This window comes from Triticum aestivum, chromosome 4A, assembly GCF_018294505.1.
Source record: "Triticum aestivum cultivar Chinese Spring chromosome 4A, IWGSC CS RefSeq v2.1, whole genome shotgun sequence".
Classification (NCBI taxonomy): domain Eukaryota; kingdom Viridiplantae; phylum Streptophyta; class Magnoliopsida; order Poales; family Poaceae; genus Triticum; species Triticum aestivum.
This window is the reverse complement of record NC_057803.1, coordinates 439,664,944-439,671,287: the sequence shown is the minus strand read 5'-3', so window position 1 is coordinate 439,671,287 and position 6,344 is coordinate 439,664,944. Positions and strand designations below refer to the sequence as shown.

The 6,344-nt window shown below is 41.5% G+C and overlaps 1 long non-coding RNA gene across 1 annotated transcript; it reads left to right on the top strand.

The window, feature by feature from the left end:
- The first annotated feature begins 1,128 nt into the window (after positions 1 to 1,128).
- LOC123086245 (uncharacterized) lies at positions 1,129 to 4,647 on the top strand. Its single transcript, XR_006440748.1, has 2 exons — positions 1,129 to 1,641; positions 4,351 to 4,647. It is a non-coding gene; the product is annotated as an uncharacterized lncRNA (long non-coding RNA).
- Positions 4,648 to 6,344: the final 1,697 nt, after the last annotated feature.

Here is a 6,344-nt window from a genome sequence, read left to right as displayed (position 1 = left end):
TTACATGGAATATGTTTCTTTTTTGTCGGCGTATGTGTCTTCAACTAGTATTATTGGGAAATTGTTTCCTTTCTACCTCCTTTTGCAAACAGAGCTGTCCATTTCACCTCGTTGCTATTGCGACCTTTTGGTGAACTGCACAAATCACTTTTTTCTTAAGAGTGTTTTGTGAAGTTCCGCCAAAATGTCACACGGGCAACGTTTTTACATTTCAATGGGACCGTAGAAAGGGAGATTGGTTTTGCTATCCTCCTCATCCAACTCCGTGCCTAATCTTTTCCAACAAGTAGTTAGTCCTGAAGAGAGATCGTAGAGGTGATCAGCTTCTATTTGTGTGTGTTATGTTTCATCATCTAGTTCCACAATTATTATAATCACACTGTTAGGATATCTTTGCAAATAGGGATGGTCAGCTCGATTTTAGTGGAGCTGCACAAAATGATCGGATTGTGATGTCCTCCATACACCTCTTTTTTGGCTACAGAGCTGGGTGAAACTAGCTGCCAACCAATGAACATTATGCCCAGGAAATGGAGCCATGCCTCGAACAACATCGATCAATTATATACTTTTCTTTATTTGTACACATTCTCACAACTTTGTATTCAGTTGTGACGTGATATTGGCGCTGATCTGCGAACCATTGAGATGCATTAGCAACCATGGTAGTTTCATTTGTATTTGATGGAATGTTGTAACGAGATAATCTTGAGGCAAGAGGACACATGAATCCTATGAAACCTTTTTTTCCTACGGGAACAAAAGTTGAAACCTTCATAGCACACTACATCACAACACTTGATTGGGGGCAGTTAACTGCCAGGAGAAATACATAACCAAGGGCAAAAGAACTGCCGGGACATTTGTTTCTGCCGATACAAGTACGTGATGGCAGGAAAACTGCTGGGAGAACTTGAAAAACGACATCACACGCACTGCCGGTAGATTTAAGGGCCATTGTCTGCCGGAACAATTAAACATCGGCCCGTAAGCTGCTAGGGCACCATCTTCGGCGCGAAGCCAAAATTGTATTGGGCCTTAGCGCGGTCTAGCAAGGAAAAACCGCGCGATCGACGAAAATTTTGGGCCGAACATAACAACAGACGCGCCGGCCCTCCATGGCTCCAACAGACCGTAGAGCCTCCCCCCAGATCTCGATGCCTAATCCACCCGTACCCTCCACCAGGTCGCCGCCGCCGCCCCCAACTATCCCAGCGCCGGCGGCCGCCCTCCACCTAGATCACCGCCGCCGCCGTCACCCACCACCGCCGCAGCCCTCCGTCGGCCCCAACCACCATTGCAGCCCCTCCGCCGACCCCAACCACCACACTGCTGCCGACCGCCCTTCGTCCCCAACCACGCTGTCGTTGCCCCCAACCACTCCAGAGCGACACCGCCGAGCACCCGATTGACACGAAGCACCACTAGTGTCGCCGAACCGCTCCACCGACGACGACCATCTTTCGCGGAACGCCTTCCTCGCCACCACCCTGAGAGCTTCCTCCCTCGAGCAGGCTGCCTCCTCTTCACCGAAGCACCAAGGGCAAGGGGTCTGCCAACTCTCCTGTGAGCATCTCTACCGCAAGTAGCGGAACGTCGACCTCAAGCGGCCACTAGCGGGAGCCCTCCTCCCACCTCCCCGTGAGCATCCCCTTCCGCCCTTCCTTCTCTCTGTATGTTTCCCCTTGAGATAAATCCGAATCAAATGTTCGTTCTAATTTTTGCGCATTTGTAATCCCCTCGATCGGCCAACTCCTAGGATTTAAGGGTTGCGGTTGCAGAATATATCTGCATGTTTTTGGACTACACGGTGCGCAATTGTGACATCCTTTGCTGTTGATGGCTGACCCTGTGCTAGGATGAATATTGATATCGAAATGTTTTAAGGCTACTATCTGTCAAATATAAACTGTGGAGGCATGGAGATCAGTTTGGACTTTGGAGCAGAGCTATACAAGCAAACAAGATGGGTATTGTGCGATTGACCAAACAATAGGTAGATTCGACTGATGAATTGCTGACTATTCCGGTTCTCATGTGTGTATTTGGACTTTGGAGAACCCTGACAAGAAAGGTTACTTAGTTTAATATCTAATTTAGGGTGATATGATGTTTGGCTTGTGGGGTTTACAATTATTTCCCCTTTCTGTTGAGATGCACCACTCTCTAATGGCAATTTGTCAAATGCCAAAGGCAAAGTTTCAGATGGAAAATATCATTGTACTTTGTAGACCCTATAGTGCTATGGTTTCGGTTTTGCTTGTGGATCCGTAGGATTGTAGATTTTCTTCTGTAGAAACTGTATAATGTCCAAAATTCTAGTACCTCTATTCTACTATTATCCTGTAGTTTAGTTACATTTTTTGGAATCTACAAGTGCAATAAATTTGCTCTGTAGTAAGACTATTTATTTGTTGCTGATAAAGGACTTTTTGGATGCTCGTTTTTTAGGTTCTGCGTCCAGGTTTAGTAGTAGTGCTGGTGTGTATGGCTATGTTCCTAAGTAGAAAAAAATGGAAGAAATGGGTCATGAGGCTAGCTCAGTACCTTGCTCTTTTTTCCTATATGTAATTCTTACAAACTGTTCTCTAATTTTCACTGGGTGCTTTCACTGAAATAAACTTTTTAGATTGTTTCTTCTGTGATCAGCGTGTATCTTCTAGTAAGCATGCCTTGTGTATTCAGAACTGAGCTTTTGCATCCTCTGTGTATTTTGTAGCTTAGTCTTGTGTTATTGGGCAGTACTTGACACAGACTCGTTGGTTTGCCTGCCATAGAACCATTTATGAGGAGGATATGTGTTGCCTTCTCTTGTATTCCTACGCATTGTCTAGCACTTCCTTTTCATGTGTAAAAAATGGTTGACCTGGCATTACACTGTTTAGTATTTTGTACAACAGAATAGGTATTCTGTCAGCTGCTGTTTGCTGTTCTTTGCTTAACTAGATATCAAAGTATAAACGCAAGCTCACGTACAAGATGTCAAAATAAAATAAAATTAACAAGCTCTTGTTCTTTGATTTATAATATGACAGCTTTGCAAATAACAAGCTTTAGTACAAAGATGTCAAACTTTTGATATAAATTGTACTAACTTATAATTGTGGATTCTAATTATAGTGCTATGTTAATTTCAGAAGTATAAACATGCTATGCTTAGCATGCAATTTTGGAAAAAAACATCCCATGTGTAAAAATTGTTTGACCTTGCATTTTGCTGCTTACTGCTACCTCTGTACCATAATATAATACGTTTTTGCAGTTCAAATTAAATTACAAAAACGTCTTATATTTCTAGTGAACGTACATGTCAGCTGCCATATCATTTGCTTTGGCCTGTATTTAGTGTTTTTATGATTTCTTGTTTTGATGTTACAATTTTGTTAGTTCCTAGATATTGCTAGTTTGTACTTAGAAAATATTCAAAGTTGATTCTGTTGTCTCTGCAGTTCAAAACATTTTGTATCAAGCTTCTAGGTTTTGTCACAAATAGTAATGCTTTGCTCATGTAGTTGCTGCATGGTCAACTTGTGTCCAAGAAACTTGAGCTCCTGTTCCAGTTTATATAAATAATTAGTAATTCAAGCAAATCATTATAGTTCTTTAGAAGTGGGCTTTTGTGTCCACCCGCCATGAATTTGTAGAGAGGTCAGCTGAATAAATTTGGTTACTCTGATCTCGCAAGCATAATGATTAACTTTTGTATATATAGATACTCCTACAGCAGGTACAAAAAAAGATACCCCTACAGTACTTATTTTAGTCAATTACAAATATAAACTGCAATTGGATCATAATTCTTTCATGTACATGATAGACTCTGCCATGTAGAGTAATGAGTTTCATTTGATTCCATGCTCACAACAATTGAATGTAACTGAATCCTCTTTCTTTCATGTACATGAAGTATTTCAGCTTGTTTGTCTACATAAAGCCTTGGTTTAATTTTCTAGGCTAATTCAACTTGTTGTGCGTGATGTAGGAAAGTGAACCAATAAAAATTGTTTATTATTGAACCAAATATTCTTAGTGTTTCAGTTGATTTGTAAATCTGTGGGCTTGCCCACTAATCAGATACCATCTTAGGGGACCTTCATTTCTAACTTGTCCAACAAAAGCATGGAACTAGGAAACTAAACAGCCCCCCATTAGAAGATCCTAAATATATGCTCCAACTAGTTCCCCTCTTATTCTGTGTTGTAGATGCAGAGAGCTTAGAAGGAAAAGCAAGCCCAAATACAAGCTAACTTAATTCGCTGGCTAGTACAGTAACTTTGCGCATGTTACCTACTTATAACATCTTTCAGAACATATGCGGCTGCTGTATGTAACATTTCTGGTCTATTGCAGGTTTCTCAAAGGTGCACAAGTTCACTAAGGTTTGGAAGATCTTTAAGCTGCTGAAGATTTGGAAGACCTACAATTAAGTTGATGGAGTGATAATGTCACGTGTCTTGTTTGTCACTGTTGCATTTTGGTGGTTGTTAAGCTCATTTTGGTTGTGTGGCACACATCTAGAAGCATATGTACATCTTTTGTGGCACTAGTTTAGTTTGGTTGTGTGGCAAACATATAATATGTACTCCTTTTATGGTACAACCTTGTTATATATGGTCGTTATGTTTATCGAATGAAGTTTAAGGTTTTCGATGAGGCCTATATCTTACTTTGATTGAAGTGCATGTATGAATGTGGTATGTCCTGATTGCCTAGACATATATAATTGATGGATATTACATAATATGGATGCCTAGAATATTTCGCTAGTGAAATCAATATGCTGTCATAATATCTGCCGGGTAAACATGTTTGTGTAGGCAGTTTAACTGCCGGTAATTACAGTTTCACATGTTGTGACAATCTGCTGGGAGAAAATAAACTGCCGGGGAATACATGGGCCAGGGCAAAAAAACTGCCGGGAGAAGTTTATCTGCCGGGAGAAGTAATCCCCGGCAGCCGTTCTCGTGGCAGTTCTATCTGCCGGGAGAACCACTGTCCCGGCAGTTTGTTTGCCCTTTAAATAGCCTTCTCCCGGCAGTTTCTCTGCCCTTACATTAGTGTTGTGGTGTAGTGGCATCACAGTACAATTTCATTAAAATTATACGTACATATAAACAAATCCTGAAGGATTGATAGCAATGTCAGGAACAATTCAACTTCGTTTCGTCAGCATGTGGGACATCCTTCATCCGGCTCCACCTACCATGCGATAATATTGAGTGCACAACTGCAGGGAAAGATTCACCCAGGTCGTTGCACCGCAGTAGTAATGACTAGTGAGCAGTCAAATCACAGAGCCCCACCTTTGCCAGAGTAAGTTGCTCGGACGAACCAACCATCATTTCTCTGTTCATTGAATCTGCTGGTACTCCCATATTCCCAGAGTAATAAGTTGCTCGGGCAAAGCAACCGTCACTTCACCTTTCCCACAGTAAGTACTAGTACCTCCTTTTTTAGTCTAGAAACAACCACACGCGAATATTGGACGGTAGCAGCACATCAACTGAATCAAAAATCGAAACCAACCAATGAACTACTACTAATGGTGAGCGTTTGCTAGTATCATGTACTCCGTCTGTCCATGTATATAGGGCTTAATGCGTTTTTCAAGACTAACTTTGGCCCTGTTTGGATCCATGGGTTAGAGTTAGTTTGAGCTAGTTGGGGCTCAAATAGCCCTAAAGTATCCAAGCATGAGGGTTAAATTGGAGCAAGTTGCACCGAACCCACCAAAAAAACTATCCCACCCAAGAGGTGCTAATTGGAGATAGTTCTCATTGGGCCCATTGAAAAATCACTTTTCTCTCTCCATCAAGTGCATTTATTGTCAATCTAACCCTGTCACCCAAACACCTCTTTGGCTACAGTTAGTTCAGGGTTAGTCATGAGTTAGTCTAACCTCTAGCTAAGTTAGAGTATCCAAACCGGAGCAATATAGGACATGCAAGTTGCTCAAAGCATACAGTCAAATTCGTACGTGAAAGGATCTTTTTTTTTAAAACGGAACGTCAAGGGATCTTCGAATGATATAATTTTCAAATTGTATAAAATCTTATCAATAATCAAAGGCATCCTCGAAGAATACATTAGGCCCTATATAAAATCTTATCAACAGTCAAAACCAAGTGTTACTACTACACCAAACAAGTTCAAAACGAGAAACTAGACCCACTCACGACATGACACGCCTGTCTCATTTGGTCCGTCGGTCAAAGCGCTTCCTCTTATTGGCATAACAATAGAGTGCATTAATTTTTTAGAATGCTCTTGGCATGTTGCTAATATGTGATGAGTTAACCGACCTCAATAGACGGCAAAACGCCAGCCAGCCGCACTTTGAGAGA